At 39.5% G+C, this 23,403-nt stretch overlaps 1 non-coding gene across 1 annotated transcript; it reads right to left on the bottom strand.

The window, feature by feature from the left end:
- Positions 1-7,866: 7,866 nt before the first annotated feature.
- On the bottom strand, positions 7,867-7,972 carry LOC145596314 (small nucleolar RNA R71). The gene has a single exon (XR_014103161.1). It is a non-coding gene; the product is annotated as a small nucleolar RNA R71 (small nucleolar RNA).
- Positions 7,973-23,403: the final 15,431 nt, after the last annotated feature.

The raw sequence follows: 23,403 nt of genomic DNA, 5'->3' as shown, positions 1-23,403 counted from the left end.
AATTACTGGTGTGCTACCGCCACGTGTTCAAACGTTAAGGCTATCTCAGAAATTAGCAGCGGAAAACCAAAACAGTTTTAAATAAATATCAAAATAAAGTATTTAAATCAAAATAAGTATTACAAGTTGGAACCATTAAGGCCCTTATTCAAAACCCAAAAGAAATAATAAGTGATTAAATTCAGTGTTCAAACAAACTTAAACCAAGAAAAATAGTGTCAAATAAAATCGAGTTTAGATAAAATCAAACTTGCAAAGGAAATGAAATGTAAGCAACCAACTCTCCACTCAAGATCCCACAACCCTGATGAATGCTGCATGTGAGAGAACCTGCGGTTATTCTGCTCCCCAATATTAAAAGTGTAAAAAATGGATCGTCACAAGGTCATTGAAAGGCAAAGGCCACGACCAAAGAAGGACACACACACAATGGCACGCAATCAGCAAAGCTGAGTACATACATGCTGCAAAGTAAAATTAGGAAATACCTAACATGCGACTAATAATCAATCATACGCATCATTAATAACAAACTCGACACACGACTCGATTATCCAATTTATTAAGACTTCACTAGATAATAGTAGCTAACTCATTTCAATTTATTCATTGGATTTAGCAATAGACAAGGTTGTCCAACCCATGTCCCATTTGGAACATCAATAAAGAAAAACCCCATGCCTCCTTTCGGAAACATCAATAAACATCCAACGACCACGGGCGCGACTCCGTGACCGTAGTTAGTATGAGATCTCACCTAACTCCTAGTTTTGAGAAATATTTGAAATAAGAGACTCGTAGATCAGACGGCCTCGAGAAAAGTACACGGCTAATACCCCATGTACCCCAAACCCTGATTGTCATTACTCCAGAAGTGCACCAATCAAGAGTTTCATTGCTCATCCATCTTGCACTTTACGTGATTTTACAGGTTTAGACTTGGTGATGACTCATATGCATAACAATTCAATCAATCCAATATCAATTCAATCAAGTAAAACAACTTTTCAATTTCAATTCTTGATTTATTAGTGGGAAGCAACATTTATTATTTATTCTCTTACTTCTTTGGTGTATAAACACTTTGAGTGCATAAGGCACCCCAAACTCTTAACCTTGTCTTATAAGACATGAATCATTCCTTTACTCATCCTATTTAATTAAATCATGAATGAGTAATAATTAAGTCATTTCACCAATCACATACCTTTGCCTCTAAGCCCACCTTGCATAATTTGATCATAACCAATAATTGCAATAAGGAATAGTGCAAGTCAAAGGAAATTCACAATGTATAACCAAACAATTTAACCCAGTCATCCCTAGACATGATACTAAGTTCTCGATCCGTCGTCCTTAAACATGCACCTAAAAGCAAGGTTTTGTAACTTGTACGTACCTTGAGTAAACAATTCGATTGGCCACTTTAGAAACTAGAAATCACCTTCTACAAAGTCCTCTCCTAAACCAAACAATAAGAAATAAATCAATACCAAAGCAATTAAAATTACAGCAATACTAAAGCATTTAAAAACCTCTCAAACCATTAAAATAAAGCCTTTAAATTACTCCCATTAGCCAAAACTAGTAGTACAACATCCCAACTACAAGTTTATGTGTTAAAATCATGAAAATATAGTGTTTTATATCAAATTACAGCAACTTTAAAGTGGTTAAATAAATCTGAAAATTTGTTTTAAGCATATAAAATAATCCCATAAGCATAATTATTTGAAATAGTCATTATATAGCAATATAGTGTGTTAAAAACCCAAAAATATATCAATTCAATGCAATTAGAGGCTTCAAAATAAAAGGTATAAAATCTAAAAATTATTATTAAGATTAGAATATAAGGTTCAAAGCTTTTTCAATCACAAAATACCCACAATAAATATTTTATAGGTTTAGAAGCATAAAAACATGAAATTAACACTACTAAACCATAAAACTTGAAACTTTATTAAATATGAAAATTTATATACAATCAAAATAATCATACTTTGACATACTTTGAATATAGAATAATTTAGTAACTTGTTTAGTACGTTATTAAGCCTTTAAACATGAAAAATCAACACTTTAATACCCTAAATTCATACATAAACAAATCAAAAAATTAATATAATAATTTAAACATACAAAACCCATAAATTTATAATCTTTTGTAATTTATATATACTATTAAAGCCTAAAAAAAATAATTTTATAATTGAAAACCAATAGAAATTGAAGCTTTAATTAAAAATAACAAGGAATAAGAGAAGGAGAAATAAGGGGAAGGAGAAAGAAGAGGCGAACTACAGGGCTGCTGGTGGCTCGGCTGGGCGGCGCGGCGGCAGAGGGCGGCAGCGGTGGTGGCTGCTGGGCGGCAGGGACGGCAGCAGCAGTTGTCAGCAGGTTTTTTTTTCTTCTTTGCTTCGTGAATTCAGTAGGAAGAAGAGGAAAATTGAGAGGGCTCTTTCTTTTCTTTTTTTTTTTTTTACGTGAGAGGGAGGAGAAAAGTGAGGGTTTTGAGGGTTTTATTTGGGCTTTGGGTTTCCTAATTAGATTAGGAGTAGTATTTGGGTTTTGGGCTATGTTAGAATTACTTGTAAATTAGTAAAAATACACTAGTTTATTTAAATCATTTCATAAAAATAATAATTTTTTTAATGAAATTGCCATAAATATAATTGTAAGAATAATATATAAATAAATTATAATTAAATTAAAATATGGGGAATTACAGCGTGGTTTGGGGCAATCACCATAGTGATTGATTGACTTAGAAACCATCAATACTAATAAGTATAAATTTCTAAGTCAATCAATCCAATAAACCGAAACCACTCGACATCCGTCTAGGGGCAAGAACATTCGCATGATATACAGGTTATAATACTTAGCCAAATATGCAATGAAAAAATTCAAAAAATCAAAGCACAACAATATGAATAACTTCAGCCAAATGGCCAAATGATTTAAATTAAAAAGACCAATCGCCATTAGACGACTAGTTAAAGATTGTTTTCTGGAAAAGCCAGGGAAATTGTCAAAGAACCCGACCCCATGGTTGGTAAAGATACACCAATACTCGGCACGCAGGCCGGAAAAGCAAATACCTCGCAGAGGTTCCCTAGGATGTCATCCAAGTCCAGAGTGCCGACTCCTCTGACAGACGCCCTGTCATCAGGATCAATTACCCTCAGCATGGACTTGGCCATCTGGATTACAGTCGGCCTCTGCACAGGGACTGAAAAGGAAAGAGAGTTAGAAAAATAATACAAGTTTATCTAAATGGAAGAACAAGGAAGGCGAATGGTTTTTACCGTCGTCCTGTACTTCCTCCTCTTTCCCCAAACTCCTCCTCTCTCTTGCTAAGCCGACAGCAGTTGTTGGTTGCTTGAAGCCACCCTTCAATGTCCTCTAGACATTCGGTTTTTTGATCTCCCTATCAGCTTTGTGAGAAGAGGCGTCTGGGTCTCTCTTTGGTTTGTGAGCAATGTGCTTCCGGCCGCCCTTACTGGATGCGCTCACATCACCCGCCCTTGTCTTTTGGATTTTAGGGTCGGATGGTTTTGAATGAGATTTAGTAGGGGTACCCTACATCAACACATAAGATAAACAAGTCAGAAATCATTCGGACAAATTCAGCATTAGTCAGAAATGTTAAGTATAACAAGTTCTCACCTTGGGGGTGCCGACAGGTTTCTGCTCGTCCACCTTGGTGTGGGTGGTTGCCTCAGCCCTGTTGAGGACGTTTAATCTGTATCGAGCAGCAGATACAACCGGCTTCCTTGAGGCCGAAAGCTTTTCTTGTTTGCAAAAAAGAACAAGAGTTAGCACCATCAAACAAGCATTGGAAAGAAAAGTAAAATGACATATTAAACAAACGGCCGACTACCTCTCGGCATTTTAGAGCTTAGCCCACAGGCGGCTAAGAACGTTCCAACCTCAAACCATTTGTACAAGGGGAGATAGCATTGAGGGGTGACCCCCTTGTCCCCATCATCATTCGTCCACACGGACACGGTAAACAACCCTTTGTCCATGATCTCCTACCTTGCCCGCCTAGGAAGAGGCGGTAATGCACTCATGCCTGCTAGGAGAGGTGGATTCTTGTTCCACCTACATTTGGTTCAGACGGTTGTCGGCAGAATGGACTATGTAAAACTTAGTCCTCCAATATTTCCACTTGTTATCTTTGCCAACAGCCATCATGTAGCCCTTGCAAGTGGTCAAGGTGTACCAACCTTCACCTCCTCTAGCAGGCGCCCTGCTCAGATAGTGCATGTGGGCGAACGCTTCAAAGCTCGCCTCCACCTGCAGCATCTCACAGGCGGCAACGTACCCCAGAATATTTATCCAAAAATTGGGTACAAGTTGCCAGATACCTAGTTGGTATCCATCCAAGATCCTCTCCACAGCCGGATAGAGAGGGAAACAAAGGCTAGCCTGGAAGGCCGCTTCATAGCAGCCGAATGCTCTGTCGTCGTAGCTGGCCAGGCTCGGCCAAGTAATGGTGTCGTCCTTCTTAGGACCGACAAAGAATAGTCATGGCCAAGAACGACCTTGCGCCTAAAATTGGCAAGGCCGAATTCCATGGAGCTCTACCTGCTAGGCGAAACATGATGATAGTAGGGGGCTTTCTCCAAGCACCTGGAAGCGCTCAGCTAGGCTCAGCTATCCCCCTTATCTACTACCAGGGACTCCCTGGCAGAATCTATTTTGGTTCTTGCCTCCTCCGAAGTTATGAAGGCATTTTCTGAAGAAGATGACGAGGCCGACTCGTCATCAGAGTTTTAATCAGAGCTAAGGGACCGTCGACTGGTGCCGGCGGGGTCCTCCCCACGACTCTCTTCCGGCGCCTGTCCAGAAGGCCCGGGCTGATATTGTTCATCCGCCTCCCCCTGGATTCCATCACTGGGAGTTCAACTAGTTGTGGGCGAATGGTAATAGGTGGGGGTTGGAGGAAGATAAGAAAGGCTGTTAGGATGCTTCGACACCTCACTTCTAGGCGCCCTTATTTAGCCGTCTAAATAAACAGTCGACCTATCCGAATGGTATAAAGTCCCATCGGAGTTATATTTTCTTGTTGATCTTTTTGTTCTTGCCATAGTGTCCTGCACAGACACGAAAACGCTCGGATTCGGAAAAGTTCGCTAAGAAGGATCTTTGGCCAAACATTCGGCACTGCTAGTTCTAGATTCAGCCGTTCCCAGTGACCGGCTGATCACTATCCTATGCTGTGCCGCATGCGATTAGGAAACCATTTTTTCGAAAACAAAGAAAAAATGAAAAGTAAAAGAAAAAGCAGGCGTTACCTTAGAAGAAGGGTGAAAGACGCTTGGTTGGCTGAAGAACGGTCAGACAGTTGGCCGAGTGTCGGATGCTTGAAAAGTTAAAACACTTAGGGAATTTTGAGATTCTTTAAGTAAAAAAGTCCAAGATTCTCCAAAGATTCGCAAAGGTGTGAATCTAAGGAGGGTGAAAACTTACTATTTATAGAAGGGTAAAACCCTAAATTTTTCCCTCCACAGTAACTTTTTAAAATCCATCCATGATGAGTGGCATTTATGCCACGGTTTAATGCTCCTTTTTTGGGGTTTTTCCTCCCACTTGTAACTTGTTTGCCCCTTTTTCCTCCCCACGTTGTTTTCCTTTTCTTTGTTTGCTTTTCTCGTATTTTCTTTCTTTTGTTCCCTTTTCTTGTCTCTTCTAGCTTTTTCTTTTGTTTTGTAGGACTTTGGCCCTTCCGGATGAACCACTGAAGGCTTGGCTAGACTTGGATGGAGGATGATGTTGATCAAAGATGGAAGATAGGCAGAGCAGGGGAGCCGCGGGCGCAGAGCCTGGTGCCGCGGGAGCGGGGACCTGAGCAGGGCAACTTCACAATCATTCAGTAGATGCCGCACCGCGCCTCGGGAGAGGGCTCTCCTCCCTAAGCCGCGGGCGCGGCACCAGAGTCCGCGGGCGCGGCTATTCGAGCTGACTTGACACCTGTTGCTGTGCCGCGGCCTCTCCTTGGAAGGAGATGCCATCTCCTTGGAGCCGCGGGCGCGGGTTCCCATGCCGCGAGCGCGGCTGTCTGGGTTTAGCACCCCCGTAACCCACGATGTAGAGGGCGCGGCTGCAAGCTAGAGGGCTCTCTAAGGCTTAATATTTCCGTCTTTTATGCTTCATATATATAGCCTCCTATTCAAGTTTGTATTATCATCTATCATTACTTAGAAACATTTTAGCCCTCATCTAGTGAGAGAAACTTCATTAGTAGAGAGAGAAAGTGTGGATTTCCATTGATGAACTTGGATATTGAAGAAGGAGCTTGATTGAATCTTTGTAAATCTTCATCTTCAATTAATGAGTAATCTCTTACTCTCTTTCTTTACTTTTGTATTTAGTTTTATTTGCTTATTTTGATATTTCCTTCATTGCTTATTGATCATGTTGATGCTTATTGATTTGATGATTGATATTGTTTTCAATATGATTTGTGAGTAGTCACCTAGCCAAGGGTGTGGGGATGGTGTAGTGGTTGATTGATTCATGCTTATGATGTTGGGGTTTTGTTAATGGTGATTAAAGTCTTTATAGGTTTGATATTCTTTAATCTTCTTGCAAGTGCACATTGTTAGTTGATTAAAGGTGAATCTTTGCTAACAAGAAACGGAAGTTGACTTAGTTAAGGTTCATTGTTATCGATAGTTCTTTGATTGCACCTTCTAATATATGGTTCTAGTGTGGAAACATGGAGGCTATGTTAGGAGAAATTGATTAACCCCGGAAGACAGTTAGATTGAGCTTTAATTCGATATTCTTGCATGCTTAGTTTACCATTGCTTTGCTTCCGTGTTATTGCATGATCAATTGGCAACTACATCTACCTACTTCTCTTGGTGCTTAGTTATATTGATTTTTCATCATTCTTTATCTCTAGTTTAATTTCTTAGCTTTTCACACTTCTCGTTCCGAGGTAGCTTAAGTATTAAGTAGTGAATGTGGTGTTTATGCATGTCTCCTTGTGGTTCGACCCCTATGCTTGCCTTATACTTGTATTAGGTTTGTTTAGCTGTATAAATTATATTTGATCTAGGGATAGACAATTGACGACACGTTTATTCCTTTGTCAAATTAGCGCCGTTGTCGGGGAGACGGCTTCCATTGCTTTTTCACTACTCATTTCTTGTTTGTTAGTATTCGTTACTACTTGTTACTTGTCAGTGCTTACGTTCTCCTTAGCTTTGTTGTATGAACAGAGGAGGAACTCGCTCAAGGTCTTTGATTCCCATTAATCCGGAGCTAGAAAGATCTTTGTCCTTACTTCGAAGAGAAGCGAAAGCGAGGAGTAGAAATTCTCACACCCAAACGAAAGAAGGAGTAAGAGAATTGGAAGATACTCCACCATCTTCACCCTCAAGTGAAGACTTAGATAGCCCTAATTCGCCATCAAGTCCGGAAATCAACCCCTTTCAATCTTTAACTCCAAAAGTGATGAAGGTTCTAAAATGGGAGAGAATACACCTTTGAGTCGTCTTGGGGCTCCCGAAGCCTTTAGAGCCCAAAGTGGGATCCTAACCCCTACCACTCAAGCCAACAATTTCGAAATCAAGCCCAATTTGATTGCTTTAATAGAGAGGAAACAATTTTCGGGTGGAAAATTTGAGAGCCCTCTTGAGCATTTGAAAGAATTTGAGAAGTATTGTGACACGGTCAAAGCCAACGGAGTGACTCAAGAGTATATCCGCCTCAAGATGTTTCCATTTTCTTTAATTGGGAGAGGTTTAGAATGGCTAGAGAAGGAGGTGCCCCCTAATTCTCTCACAACTTGGGACCAAGTGACTATGGCTTTCTTGAGGAGATTTTATAACCATAGGAAGACCGCCGAGGCTCGATCTTTAATTCAAGGTTTTCGCCAAAAGAGTGGTGAGACTCTAAGTGCGACATGGGACCGATACAAAGAGCTTCAACGTCAATGCCCACATCATGGGATACCCAAGTAGCAACTCATCCACACTTTCTATGGAGGTCTCTCACCTCAAGGGAGAACAAGCCTAGATGCCCCCGCCAGCGGTCCAATCATGAACAAAGGAGAGGATGAAGTGGAATGCATCATAGAGGAGGCCGCAAAGCATTATGATGATTGGTACGAAGGAGAAAGGGAGGCCACTTCTAGCAAAGGTGTCTATGCATTGGAGCAAGCCAACGCAATCAACAACCTTTCTTCCCAAACTCCAAGATGGCCAAGCAAATGGACGAAATGATGAAAGAAAGGTCCAACCCTCATGGTAATACCTCCCCTTCAACCAAGGGAGGCAATGGTATGGCCACTTCTTCCCCCTCTTCTTATAATAAAATGCCTCAAGGATGCATGTTTTGCTCAAATTGTGAAACCTATGATCATGATACCTCCCATTGTGTGTATGCTTGTGAAGTTCAACCCCCTCCCTATGAACATGATGATAATGTAGAAGATGTCAATGCTATGAATTTTGCTCCTATAATGGAAAATGTAGGGAACTTGAGGCCAAACTCCAATCAAATGGGGAATTGGAATCAAGGTGGAAACCGTGGTTGGAACCAAAGTGGTGGTGGTTATGGTAACCAATACCATGGTGGGGGAGGCCCTTCCAATTTCAATGAAAGAGGCTACTCTAACCAAAGGGGGTATGGCTACCAAAACCAACATCCCAACTCCCGATACCATGACCATCAAAATCAAAATTTTGGTGATCAAGGTAACATGGGAAACAATCGACAAAGCAATGTTCCCAACCAAGGCACCGGAGGCAATAGGGGCCAAAATGTTTCTAACTATGCCCAAACCAATAGGCCTGCGGGTTTCCATCAAGCCCAACCTTCTCCACCTCAACAACCTCTTCAAATTGAGGCCTTTCCTAATGATTCCGTGATGGCTAAGCTAGATGCCATCATGAAAATGCATGAGGAGGAAAAGAAGAGAAATGAGGAGGATAAAAAGCGAGCCAATGCTCATATGAAAATGCTTGAAACCCAAATTGCCCAACTTGCTTCCAATTTCTCTTCCTCTTCTTCTTCCTCTATCCCTAGTCAAGGACTCAACCCAAAACCTTTGTATGCTGTGACAACAAGGAGTGGAAAGGTAGTAGGGAATGACCCCTTAGTTGAGGAGGAACCTCGAAATGAAGTAGAGTTAGAGAGGGGGGATGAGAGAACCAAGGAACCTTCTAATTTTGAGAGGGAGAAGGATGTTGAGGTGCAAAAGGAAAAAGAGACCACCCCGTTGCCCCTAAATCTCCAACCTAGAGAGGAGAGGTTACCTTTTCCCCAAAGATTTGTGAGAGCTAAGCTTGATGCTCAATTTGGGAAGTTTTTGGATGTGATCAAGAATTTGCATGTTTCCCTTCCTTTTGTAGATGCTATGAAACAAATGCCCCATTACTCTAAGTTTTTGAAAGATCTATTGAGTGGGAGAAGGGAGTGTGAAACGGTGAGCTTGACCGCCAATTGTAGTGCAAGCCTTTCCAACAAACTTCCCGCGAAGTTGAAGGATCCGGGTAGTTTTTCCATCCCTTGGTCTATTAATGGCATTGAGTTTGACAAAGCTTTGTGTGATTTAGGAGCAAGTGTGAGCCTCATGCCCTACTTCGTCTACCAAAAGCTTAGTGTAGGAACCCTTTCCCCCACTAACATTACTCTCCACTAGCGGATCGGTCCATTAAATTTCCCATGGGTAAGGTTGAGGACATTCCCCTTAGGGTAGGAAAGTTCACATTCCCCGTGGATATTTATGTGCTGGAGATGGATGAGGATGAAAGGATTCCTATTATCTTGGGTAGGCCGTTTTTAGCCACCTCTAGGGCCATCATTGATGTAAAGGAGGGCAAAATATCTTTGAAAATTGACAATGATTCAATTGAGTTTGATTTGAATAATGTCATGCAACAACCTTCCCCAAGTGGTGAATGCTTTAGAGTAGATGTTCTAGATACCATGCTTAGTGAATTTTCTCGTTCTCATTTGCATGCTTCTAACGATCCCCTAGAAAGCGTATTGTTGAATGATTCTAAGCTAGGTGCTCACAAGGACGACATTCAATTCTGTGAGGATTTGCTAGAGGAAAGCAAGAGCGAGTGCATGGAGGAGGAGGCTTTTCACACCCATGACCTCTTTCAAGTTGAGGAAAGAGAGGAGAGCACCAATGGTAAGGGAGCACCAAAGGTAGACTTGAAACCTCTACCTTTGGGCTTGAGGTATGAATTTCTTGGTTCGAATAAGTCTTTCCCCGTAATTGTTAATTCCAACCTAACGGAGGAGCAAACCTCCCTCTTGATCAATGTTTTGAAAAAACACAAGAATGCTTTAGGCTATACCATTGATGACATCTAAGGTATAAGTCCTTCTTTATGCATGCAAAAAATTGATCTAGAGGGAGATGCCAAACCTGTTAGGCAAAGGCAAAGGAAGCTTAACCCTTCCATGCAAGAGGTTGTGCGGAAGGAAGTGGCAAAGCTTCTTGATGCAGGAATTATATACCTAATTGCTCATAGTGATTGGGTATCTCCCGTGCAAGTTGTGCCTAAGAAAGGGGGAATGATAGTAGTGAAAAATGATCATGATCAACTAGTCCCCACTAGGCTTGTAACCGATTGGCGCATGTGCATTGACTATCGCCAACTCAACACAAGTACATGCAAAGATCATTTTCCATTACCGTTAGTTGATCAAATGTTGGAGAGGCTTACAAAGCATTCCTTCTATTGTTTTCTTGATGGTTATTCGGGATTTTTCCAAATCCCGATTGACCCCAAGGATCAAGAGAAGACGACTTTCACTTGTCCCTACAGTACTTATGCGTATCGTAGGATGCCTTTTGGGCTTTGTAATGCTCCCGCAACATTCCAACGTTGTATGATGTCTATTTTCAGTGATATGATTGAGGTTGAGATAGAGGTCTTTATGGATGACTTCTCCGTTGGAGGAGCCACCTATGAAGATTGTCTATCTAATTTATCTCGTTGCTTGGAAAGATGTGAGAGGGCTAACCTCGTGTTAAATTGGGAAAAGTGCCATTTTATGGTAGAAAGTGGGATCGTTCTTGGGCACAAAATTTCCCATGCCGGCGTTGAGGTTGATAGGGCCAAGGTAGAGGTCATTGAGAAACTTCCTCCCCCCACCAACGTGAGGGAAGTGAGGTCTTTTCTTGGCCATGCCGGGTTCTATCGGCTTTTATAAAAGACTTTTCTTTGATTGCAAAGCCTCTCACATCCCTATTGCAACAAGATAAAGAATTTATATTTGATGATGCTTGTCAAGAATCTTTTTGTAGGTTGAAAGAGGCCCTTTGCACCGCCCCTATTGTCCAAGGTCCGGATTGTTCTCTTCCATTTGAACTCATGTGCGATGCAAGCGACGAGGCTATTGGTTCGGTTCTTGGGCAAAGAAAGGATGGGAAGCTTCATGTCATACATTATTTGTCCGAAACTCTTAATGACGCCCAACGAAACTACACAACCACCGAGAAGGAATTCTTAGCAATTATTCACTCATTTGAGAAGTTTAGAACCTACCTCATTGGTTCTAGGACAATTGTGTACACCGGCCATTCGGCTCTCAAATATTTGATAGGGAAGAAGGAAGCTAAACCAAGGTTGTTGAGATGGGTTTTAGTTCTCCAAGACTTTGATTATGAAATGAGAGACAAAAAGGGAGCCGAGAATGTGGTGGCGGATCACCTTTCAAGGTTGGGCGGTGCAAGGTTCAAGGATGATGGTTTGCCAATAGAGGATGCTCTAAGGGATGATGTGTTATATGTTCTTGAGGTGAAGTTGGCTCCATGGTATGCGGATATTGTGAATTACTTGGCTTGTGGTGCCATACCTCCGGATTTCACTTCACAACAACGTTGAAAGCTCAAGCACGAGGCAAAGAGATATATTTGGGATGAACCAATTTTGTTGAAGAGAGGGGTTGATGGGTTGTTGAGGAGATGCGTTCCCGACGATGAGTTTCAAAGTGTTCTCCATATGTGCCACTCCTCTCCTTGTGGTGGGCATATGAGTGCTCAGAAAACCGCCTCAAAATTTCTCCAATCAATGCTCTTTTGGCCTTCCTTATTCAAGGACTCTTGGATATTTGTCAAGACCTGCGATAGATATCAAAGGGTGGGGAATATTTCGAGAAGGGATGAAATGCCACAAAACCCCATCCTTGAGCTTGAAGTTTTCGATGTGTGGGCAATAGATTTCATGGGCCCTTTTATCTCCTCAAATGGGAACAAATATATTTTGGTTGTCGTTGACTACGTGTCCAAATGGGCGGAGGTCGTAGCTTCTCCAACAAATGACTCAAAAGTGGTGGTTAACCTTTTCAAGAAAGTGATCTTCCCATGATTCGGTGTTTCGAGGGCGATTTTTAATGATGGGGGGTCACATTTCAAACACCACACCTTCGTGCGACTACTTGAGAAATATGGGGTATCTCACAAGCGGGGGCTTGCTTATCACCCCAAAACAAGTGGTCAAGCGGAGGTCACTGACGTGGGAAAATTAGGTCGTTGAACTAATCCTCCTAAGCCAAACAAAATTTATAAACACTCAACAAACCTAAATACAAGTATAGAGGTAAGTCAAGGGTCGAACCCAAAGGAACGGTAATGCCTAAGTGCTTCCAATTATATGCCTAAGCTAGGTCGAAGACAAGAGATAAAAGGAGACTCTAACAACTACTAAAACGAAGAAACCAAACAAATATAAGAGCTAGGGATTAGGATTCACTTATAATAGCAATGAACAATGCAAATTGGTATAGGAAGTTGACTAAGTCAAGCAATGCGAGGGAAAATCAATCATGCAACCAAAAGAGCATATCAAGCTATTCTCCTAGAGGTCTAACTAGCGTCAACTACGATAAACTCTAGCTAGGAAACATCACAAGACACCTCAATCGTGTAAATGCAAGCCACAAATCAATGGTCCGTATCAATGTGAACTTACAATGCAATATAGTGTGAATAACAAGGGTGATCAAGCCTAAATCAAACACACACATGCACATAATCAATTAACCAATTTAATCACATCATCAACTCCATCAAAATCCCCAATCTACATCAATCCATTACATAATACAAGCTTCACCAAATCCCTAACCAAACAACTACTCTAGCAACATCATCAATTCAACAAACAACTAAAGTAATCAACAATCAACAATCACAGAATCTACAGTTAAAGAAGAACAATTACTTTAATCAAACATCAATCATCAAATCATCAAAATCTAATCAAAATCAAACAATCTAAACATGAATACTAAACAAAACAATAAATGAGATAGAGTTTAGAAATGCTCATTGATAATAGAGTAGATCTCCAATACAATTGTCACCATTGGATCTTCAATCTTTCAATCACCATTGAAATTCTTCACTTTCTCTCTCTAAAATCTACTCCTAAAACTAACCCCTAAATCTAGAGAGAGAAGCTCTCAACTAAACTAAGAATATGATCTAATTTTATTATGACTTGTTACTCCAAAAATAGAAGGAAATAACTATATATACAAAGGAGAAGGTCGGAATTGACGCCCAAGAATAGACCCACGCAGGTGCGGGCGCTCGAAGGAGAGAGAATGGTGCGCACAGGAGCACACCCAGGAATGTGCGCCCGCACACACCTGATGTGCGGCCGCACACGACATATGTGCGGCCGCACACTCCCCATGTGCGCCCGCACAAACTGGCAACCTCATGTTCTTCTCTTCGTCCTAGCTCATAGGGTGCACACATCCTAGATGATGATGATGGAGGACAAAGTAGGCAAAAACTTCCTTGGAAATCTTGAAGAAAATGAGCCATGAGAAAGGCATTTACAAGGCCTTGAAGCATGTCCCTTTGATCCCTCTTTTGACTTGAAACTTCTTGCACAAGCTTTAGGCATGAAAACAATGAAAGATCATGGAGAGGAAGCTCGGGAATCCTTGGACAATCAATCACAACCTACAAACAAAGGAGAAAAAGCAAATAAAAGGGAAAAATAACAAATAAACTAGAAAAAGCACAAAATAGAGAAACTAACTACAAAAAGCATAAAATGAAGAAAACAAGAATAAAACTAAGGAAAACTAAAGAAAGGAGAGATAAAATGGAATAAAATCATCCAAAAAGGAACCAAATGAGTGCCAAAAATGTCACTCATCAAATTCCCCCAAGCTAAACTTTTGCTCGTCCTCGAGCAAAACAAAGCAAGAAAGAGAAAGGATGAAAATTTTATTGAAAACGAAAAAGAAAGACTCAAGATAAGAATATACACTAAGACTCACTGTCGTAGGAATCACGGTTGTTTTTAGCTACAACAAGCCCTTTAAACCCCAAAGTCGCCTATGAGGACGAGTGAGGTCTCGTAAGGGTATCCTAAGTGTTTGACCCATAACTCTTATAATAATACAAACAAGGCAAAGCATGAACAAGAAAACAAAATACAAGAAAAGCAAACAAATGTTCATGAAAGGACTTTTTGCAAATGTACAAGCACAAGTGGATGCAAATCTTTCTAAACAAGTAAGGGAGTGCACGTTCCAAGATACCCAAGGTTGATAGAAACATAAATATGCTAAGCATAGGAACTAGCTTTCACAATCCACTTTCATCCCAAACGATCTTACCGCGTTCTTCCTAATAGCTTCAAATCGACCTCAAGTGAGCATCCCAATGATTCCACGAAGGAACCGGAAAAAGAGAATTTTTAGGCTACTCGACATCTTGACTTTTGCATCCCCTCTCCCTATTCCTAAAACTCACATTCCTCTCCACCGATGAGTGACTCAACCATTTAGGTCAAAAGGTCTTTCCCCAAGGTTGTAACGTAAGGCAATAAGGGTGAAGGTAGGCTAAAAATTTGAAATTTGGTGGTTTTCCTAAAAGTGAAGAAAAGAGGGCGCCTTTCTTTAGAAACACAATCAAGTAATCACCAATCCAAACAAAAATACTCACACCCCCAAGCTTATTCAAAGCTATACTCACAAAAATATATACAAAAAGCGTGAGAACGCTTCCCCCCAAGCTTAAATGGAGCATTGTCCTCAATGCTCAAAAAGGGAGAAAACTCACATCAAAATATTTTTGAATTTTTCATTTTTCACTTTTTTTTTTCTTTTTTTTTAATAGTGCTTTGTCCTCGCCTCTTTTAACTTTGGACGGCACTTTTGATGTTGCACATATTTGTCCATGCCTTTTATAATATAGGACGGCTTTTACTCATACTCATTTGCCATTATTCATAAAGAAAATATAACACAATCTTGTTATCATAAGAACCAAACATTTCAACCTCTCCACCACAAACTCCATCAAGAATGATCAATTGCTTCACAAAAACCAAGAAAAGAAAGAAAATGAAACAAAAGGCCAAAGATCTAAAGATGTGGCTTGAAAAGAAGGTATAAGGCTCAAATGGTTGCAAGGAGGCAAATGTAAACCCAAAAAACAAAGAAAGAAACTAATTATCCTAAAAATGAAAAATACCACCCCGAAAAAGGTGCCTTTATCCTCCCTAAATGGTTCGGTCTCGGATTCAAGATCTATGAGTCAAGTTTCAAGATTAGGTTTGCAAGAAGTCAAGGATCCATGCCGCTCATACAAGTAAGGTAGAAGGCTTGAAAAACATAGAACTCACATGGTTGTAGCAAAAACTCACTATTGGCGTCAAATCGACTATAGGAAGCAACTACCAAACATGCCACAAACAAGTAGAATCCGGCTTCATGTTCCCACTAGTTCTAACCAACTACCTTAGAATGCTTTATCCTAGAATCAACCAAGCGTACTCTCAAACCGTGCACACCATTACCATTTAGGAAGAAATGCATTCAATTATACAAGTCCAAATGTTATTATGTCCAAAGCAAGAACAGAACAAAACACATTGCAAATTTGCCTTGATAGAAAGGAAAATCTTTTTGGAGTTTTTCAAAATAAGAGAAACATGGAAAAGCATATATACAAAGGTGCAAAGCATATATGAATCAAAATCCCACCAATCATGATAGAATACCCTCCCGCAAGCTTGAATGAGACAATACACTCAAACATAAATCATATAATCCATGGGAGGGGAAAACAAGGAGATCAATCCAACAAACAAACATATGTCCAACAAGTCATCATCCACTAGAGAACGAGCAAAGAAAGATATTACCGGATTTGAGGTGGGTGTAAATACCCGCAAATGACCCAATTAAACCTTTCATAGCTAATTTCTCAAGAATTGAACCTTGTTTCCATGTGCTAGTAAAAATAGGAGTCAACCTTCCTTGATTCTTGATCCAAATCGAAGCACCAAAGTATATCAAGTCATGTACCTAGAAAAAGGCACATAAAAATTTCCATGAGAGAAAAATCTATTCTAAAAAGAAAAGGAAAATCTAATCTAAAACATGGGTTACTTCCCAAGTAAGGCTTGCTTAAGGTCCAAGCTTGACCGCTCTAGTAAAATAATAATTCAACGCACGCAAGAGCTTGTCAAATGCACTACTACACATTTCATAAGAAAGTAAGTGTGCACATGACAAAAATAAGGCATGCAACAAGCAAAGTGCACACCTAAGAGGAGAGAGATGCCAAGGGAAGGAAGAAGAATCAAAAGAAAACTCAACAAAATAAGAAGAAAAGGAAAAAGAAGGCAAACTCTCCTCAATATATTTTTGGGTGGCAACATCACCCCTTTCCCAAATTGGAGACAAATGAGCCACATTCAAATCATCATAGACAAAAGGGTCCCCAATAGGCTTACCAACAAAGGAAGGGAGAAAAATAGGGCAATAGGGGATGTGATCGAACTTTTGAGAGAAAGGGGTATGAGAAATAGGCAAAGGGTTAGCTACTCCCTCAACATAAGGTCTCACATCACCAATGAGGGCATGAAAATCAATCATAGAATCCTCAAAAGAAGAACACTCATGATCACCATCTCCCTCAAACATCCAACTCCCAAGAGGAACCACATAATCTCCTCCATTACCTTCATGAACAATAGCTCCCTCAATTTCCTTAAAGCCTAGAGTCTCAAAACCATGCATGAATGGAGGCAAATTAATTTCAAAATCATCTCTCTCCCATGAAGCATCATCAATGAACTTGCTTAAAAGGCTATGACTATTCCCTATGCACTCAACAAACATAATTGTCATAACCTCAAACGAGTCCAAATACTCATGGATAGAAGAGTCACATTCATACACTTGAAACTCATCACAATCAACAAAGGAAGAGATGTCTAGACTCAAAATTTCATCAAACTCATTATCACTCTCGACTCTCTCTCCTTCACTCCTATGCTCAACAATAGGATCCTCACACACTCTTGGTTGCTCGAAATTACCATCATCACCCTCAACACACACTTTAGATTTGTAACTTTCACACATAAGCATCAAGGATGACAAATGGCTTCCTAGCTCTTCATTTCTCCTTCTTCCCTCCTCAAGACGCTCCTCATTCTTTTTCATCATCTCCAATTGACTTCTGAAACAATTAAGAGTCGACTCTTTTGTAGGCCCAAGATCATCACGAAGCTCAACATGCCTAATTTGAGTTTCCAAGGTAGCAACAAGAGATTCAAAAGATGTAGGAGATTGAGGCTCAACAAAAGAAGAAGAAGTACAACCAAGATTGGAAGAATCAACATTGAAATCATGAGCATGTACATCACATTGGGGGGTGGGGGCAAAATCAAGAACATGAGATTCATTATCAAGGGAACGAAGCACATCACAAGAAGGCATGGTAAATAATGAAGAATATTGAAACACACCATTAGCATCAACTTGAGCATGTACTCCATTATCATGAACAAAAGGGGAAATAGAGTTGAAATCATGTGTTCTAGGTTCACTAATGGAATCATGTGACAAATCATGGGAAATCATGCTAATTTAACATTAGAAAAATCAAGACATTGCACATCAATATTAGGAACATGATTATCCCTATTATAAACATCCCTAGCAAACCAAACATAAAAATCCCAAGCATCAGCAATTGACAATGCTCTAAATTCACCATTGTGCATGCATTCAACCTTATCCCTAGTTTGCTCATTCAAACCATGATAACAAATCTCACAAGCTTCCCAAAGACTACAACAATTATAGTCAAGAAATTCCTTAAGTCTATTGAAATAATCACAAAAAGGTTCATCGTCATGTTGAGAAAAAGATAGAGATGCCATTTTATACAAAACAAGCAAAAATCAAATAAAAGAAAAGTATACACAAAGAGCTAGACTCAAGCAATCAGAAACACTCAAACATAGACACCGTTCCCCGGCAACGGCGCCATTTGACGTGGGAAAATTAGGTCGTTGAACTAACCCTCCTAAGCCAAACAAAATTTATAAACACTCAACAAACCTAAATACAAGTATAGAGGTAAGTCAAGGGTCGAACCCAAAGGAACGGTAATGCCTAAGTGCTTCCAATTATATGCCTAATCTAGGTCGAAGACAAGAGATAAAAGGAGACTCTAACAACTACTAAAACGAAGAAACCAAACAAATATAAGAGCTAGGGATTAGGATTCACTTATAATAGCAATGAACAATGCAAATTGGTATAGGAAGTTGACTAAGTCAAGCAATGCGAGGGAAAATCAATCATGCAACCAAAAGAGCATATCAAGCTATTCTCCTAGAGGTCTAACTAGCGTCAACTACGATAAACTCTAGCTAGGAAACATCACAAGACACCTCAATCGTGTAAATGCAAGCCACAAATCAATGGTTCGTATCAATGTGAACTTACAATGCAATATAGTGTGAATAACAAGGGTGATCAAGCCTAAATCAAACACACACATGCACATAATCAATTAACCAATTTAATCACATCATCAACTCCATCAAAATCCCCAATCTACATCAATCCATTACATAATACAAGCTTCACCAAATCCCTAACCAAACAACTACTCTAGCAACATCATCAATTCAACAAACAACTAAAGTAATCAACAATCAACAATCACAGAATCTACAGTTAAAGAAGAACAATTACTTTAATCAAACATCAATCATCAAATCATCAAAATCTAATCAAAATCAAACAATCTAAACATGAATACTAAACAAAACAATAAATGAGATAGAGTTTAGAAATGCTCATTGATAATAGAGTAGATCTCCAATACAATTGTCACCATTGGATCTTCAATCTTTCAATCACCATTGAAATTCTTCACTTTCTCTCTCTAAAATCTACTCCTAAAACTAACCCCTAAATCTAGAGAGAGAAGCTCTCAACTAAACTAAGAATATGATCTAATTCTATTATGACTTGTTACTCCAAAAATAGAAGGAAATAACTATATATACAAAGGAGAAGGTCGGAATTGACGCCCAAGAATAGACCCACGCAGGTGCGGGCGCTCGAAGGAGAGAGAATGGTGCGCACGGGAGCACACCCAGGAATGTGCGCCCGCACACACCTGATGTGTGGCCGCACACGACATATGTGCGGCCGCACACTCCCCATGTGCGCCCGCACAAACTGGCAACCTCATGTTCTTCTCTTCGTCCTAGCTCATAGGGTGCACACATCCTAGATGATGATGATGGAGGACAAAGTAGGCAAAAACTTCCTTGGAAATCTTGAAGAAAATGAGCCATGAGAAAGGCATTTACAAGGCCTTGAAGCATGTCCCTTTGATCCCTCTTTTGACTTGAAACTTCTTGCACAAGCTTTAGGCATGAAAACAATGAAAGATCATGGAGAGGAAGCTCGGGAATCCTTGGACAATCAATCACAACCTACAAACAAAGGAGAAAAAGCAAATAAAAGGGAAAAATAACAAATAAACTAGAAAAAGCACAAAATAGAGAAACTAACTACAAAAAGCATAAAATGAAGAAAACAAGAATAAAACTAAGGAAAACTAAAGAAAGGAGAGATAAAATGGAATAAAAATCATCCAAAAAGGAACCAAATGAGTGCCAAAAATGTCACTCATCAGTCACAAATAAAGAGCTCAAAGTGATCTTGGAGAAGATAGTTGCCAGAACGAGGAAGGATTGGTCCTCTAAGCTCATTGATTCTCTATGGGCTTATAGGACCGCTTTCAAGACGCCAATTGGGACCACCCCTTACATGCTTGTTTATGGGAAGAATTGTCATTTGCCCGTGGAGATGGAGCATCGTGCTCATTGGGCGATCAATCAAATCAACTTGGATCTCCATAGTGCGGGGGAGCAAAGACTTTTAGAGTTGCATGAGTTAGAGGAATTGAGGTTTAGTGCCTATGAGAATGCAAGTATGTATAAGGCAAGATCAAAAGCGTGGCATGATGAGCGCGGGGAAATTAGGTCGTTGACTAACCTCCTCACGGGCAAACAAAATTTTGTTATAATCCTAAACTAACCCCTAAACAAGTCTAGTGGTAAGTTCGGAGTCGAACCACAAGGAACAGTAATGTTGGATTGTTCTCGATCTAATGCTTAAGCTACGCCGAAGTTGGTTTATGGAAAGTGGACACTACAACTACACTAACACACATATAAAGATCAAGATATTATAAAGTCTACTAGGGGCAAAGTTCCACTTAGAATAATTAACAAGTTAATGGGAATCGATTTGATAATCAATCATACAAAAAAAGAATTAAAATGAGAATTAATTACACTCAAGAGTAATCTCTCAAATTCCTAGCCTAGATCCATCATTGACTAGGTGCATAGAAGAAATTTACCCAAAATGCAATCAAATATATAAATTCTAATTCACAATCCCTACTAGAACTAACATGCAATTAAGTTTGCTATCTTGGGAGATCAATCCAATCTAAAACAAACAACATGTCATCATCAATTCAATCAATTTAATCACACAATTATCATCAAATTTATCTCAAGTAACTCAATTAACCATACCAAAGCTTCACTCAACATCTAGTAGAATGAAATCTACTTAAACATGATTAACAAAGCAATTAATAAAGCATAAAGAGAGAAGAGAGTAAGAAATGCTCATTGATATAAAATGGAGATCTTCAAATCATCAAATTCCTCCTTTGATTATCCAAAATCCATGAAAACCATTGTTTCCCTCACTTTCTCTCTCCAAAATTTGAGAGTTTCTTTCTCTAAAAACCTAAAACTACTGAAAATATGAATTCCCCCCTCTAAAATGAGCAAAAAATCTATTTATAGCCCTTACTAATTGCCTCGGAAGCTCCGCAAAAAGTCGAGCAGCGCATAGAGGAGCGGGCGTGCACCCCCTCAGGAGCGGGCGCTCCAAACTTTCTGCCAAACTTCAAAATTGCACACCCTGTGAGGAGCGGGCGTGCGGCCTTGAGGAGCGGGCGCTCCTGGCTGCGGACTGGGCAAACTGCTCAGCTTCAAATGAGCATATCTCCCACGTTTTACATCGGAATTAAGCATATGACCTGTCGTTGGAAAGCTCTCAAGATAAGCTTTCATCTCCAATTGGAATCGCCCCAAAATGTTTTGTAGATCAAAAGATATAGGCGTTTAAATTATGATCTTTGCAAATCAAGTGCACATTTCTTCATTACTTGTTCTTTTATGTATTATATTTCTTCAATCTTGAGCAATGAACTTATCCAAGTGTTCCTAAACATAAGAGTAAACCAATAAAGTTTAATCTAATGTCATAAGCCACCAAAATATGCAAGAAAAGCCAAAATTGAGCAATAACGACATTTCACACATAAACATGACAAATGTAGTAAAACGTTATTAAAACCAAGTAAAAAGATAGAAAAACTATGAAAAACTAACTAGAAAACTCCTAAAAATAGCGACATAAATGACACTTATCAAATTCCCCCAAGCTTAACTTTTGCTCGCCCTCGAGCAAAACAAAAGAAACACAAGGGAATGTGATGCATTTTATACAAACAAAGAAAACTAGAAGGGAAAGAATATACACTAACTCACTTTCGTAGGAATCACGAATACATTTAGCGTATGCATCAAGCACTTTAAACCCCTTAGATTACTCTAGAGGACGAGTAAGCTCTCGTAAGGGTGTCCTAAGAGTTTAACCCATAACTCTTGCCAAAAATCAAGGCAAAGCAATAAATAAATAAAATAAAATAAATCGAAGTAAGAGAAAAGTTACAAGCGTTCTAGAGTGGACTTTTATGATGGAACAAACACTAATGAATGTCAATCTTTCTAAAATAATAAAGGTATGCACGTTCTAAGATGTCCAAGGTTGATTGAAACATAACATATGCTAAGCATAGAGAACTAAAGGAAACACATTTCACCTTTTGTTTCAACCAATCAAACCACGTTCTCTCTACTAGTTTCAAATCCACTTTCAAGTTAGCTTCTCATGATTCCACGAAGGAACCGGAAAATAAATAAGAAATTAAAAACATTGAGAAGGTTACCCTACATCTTGGCTATGCAAACTCGCTCTATAGGCTTGATTCCTATTTCCCGCCATCATTGAATGACTTAACCCTCTAGGATCAAAAGGACTTTCAAGGTATTAACATATAAGCTAGGAGAGTAAAGGTGTGGAGAACTCTTGAAATTGGTGGTAAACCTATGTGAAGCACGGGTGGAACTTCTTCCACAAGATCCAAACGATTCCAAAACAAAAGTGCCAAGTTTGCTTATTAAATAACTTTCCCCCAAGCTTATTTAACACAAAATAACAAAAACAGGGAAAACAACAATAACAAAACCCCTTTTTTTGTGCTTTACATTCTTCTTTACTTTTTTTTTCAATATTTCCTTTTTCCAAGCTTTTGTTTTTTTTTTTATATATATATCCTTGCCTCTTTTAACTTTGGACGGCTTTTTCTCAAAATGCATTTGGTTTTATGCACAAAATTATATACAACACATACTTGCTTTGCAAACGAACTCATAATTCTAAACTTGCACCATAAACAATAAAACAAGCTCCAAAACAAAATTGCTTCACAAAACTAAAGGTAGAAAGTAAAGTGAAACCAATTCAAGGCTTGAAGGCTTGTATATGGCTAGAGAAAAGAATGTATATGGGTCAAAGGGGCTAGCAAGAGGGGAAAATGCAAACCAAATCCAAAGATTGAAAATTTATCCTATAAAAAGATAAATGCCTTTGTCATCCCCTAAAGTGGCTCGGTTGTAATCTTGGGAGCTAAAAGTCAAGTTCTAGATATGAGAATGCAATAGCCAAGGATCCAAAAATGCCACTCAACAAAATATGATGAAGGCTTGAACAATTATACCTCACTAGGGATAGCAATAACTAACTCTTAATTTCATATCCACTATAGAGAGCAACTCCATCTTACCACAAGCAAGTGAACTAGAGCTTCATGGTCCCAAAGTTCTTAGCCAACTACCTTAGCATACCATATCCTAGAGTCAACCTAACACATTCTCAAACCGTGCACACCTCTAAAATTTAGGAAGAAAGACATTCAAGAATACA

Source organism: Chenopodium album, chromosome 19 (genome assembly GCF_948465745.1).
Source record: "Chenopodium album chromosome 19, dcCheAlbu1.1, whole genome shotgun sequence".
Taxonomy (NCBI): domain Eukaryota; kingdom Viridiplantae; phylum Streptophyta; class Magnoliopsida; order Caryophyllales; family Amaranthaceae; genus Chenopodium; species Chenopodium album.
This window is presented reverse-complemented; position numbering and strand designations above follow the sequence as displayed.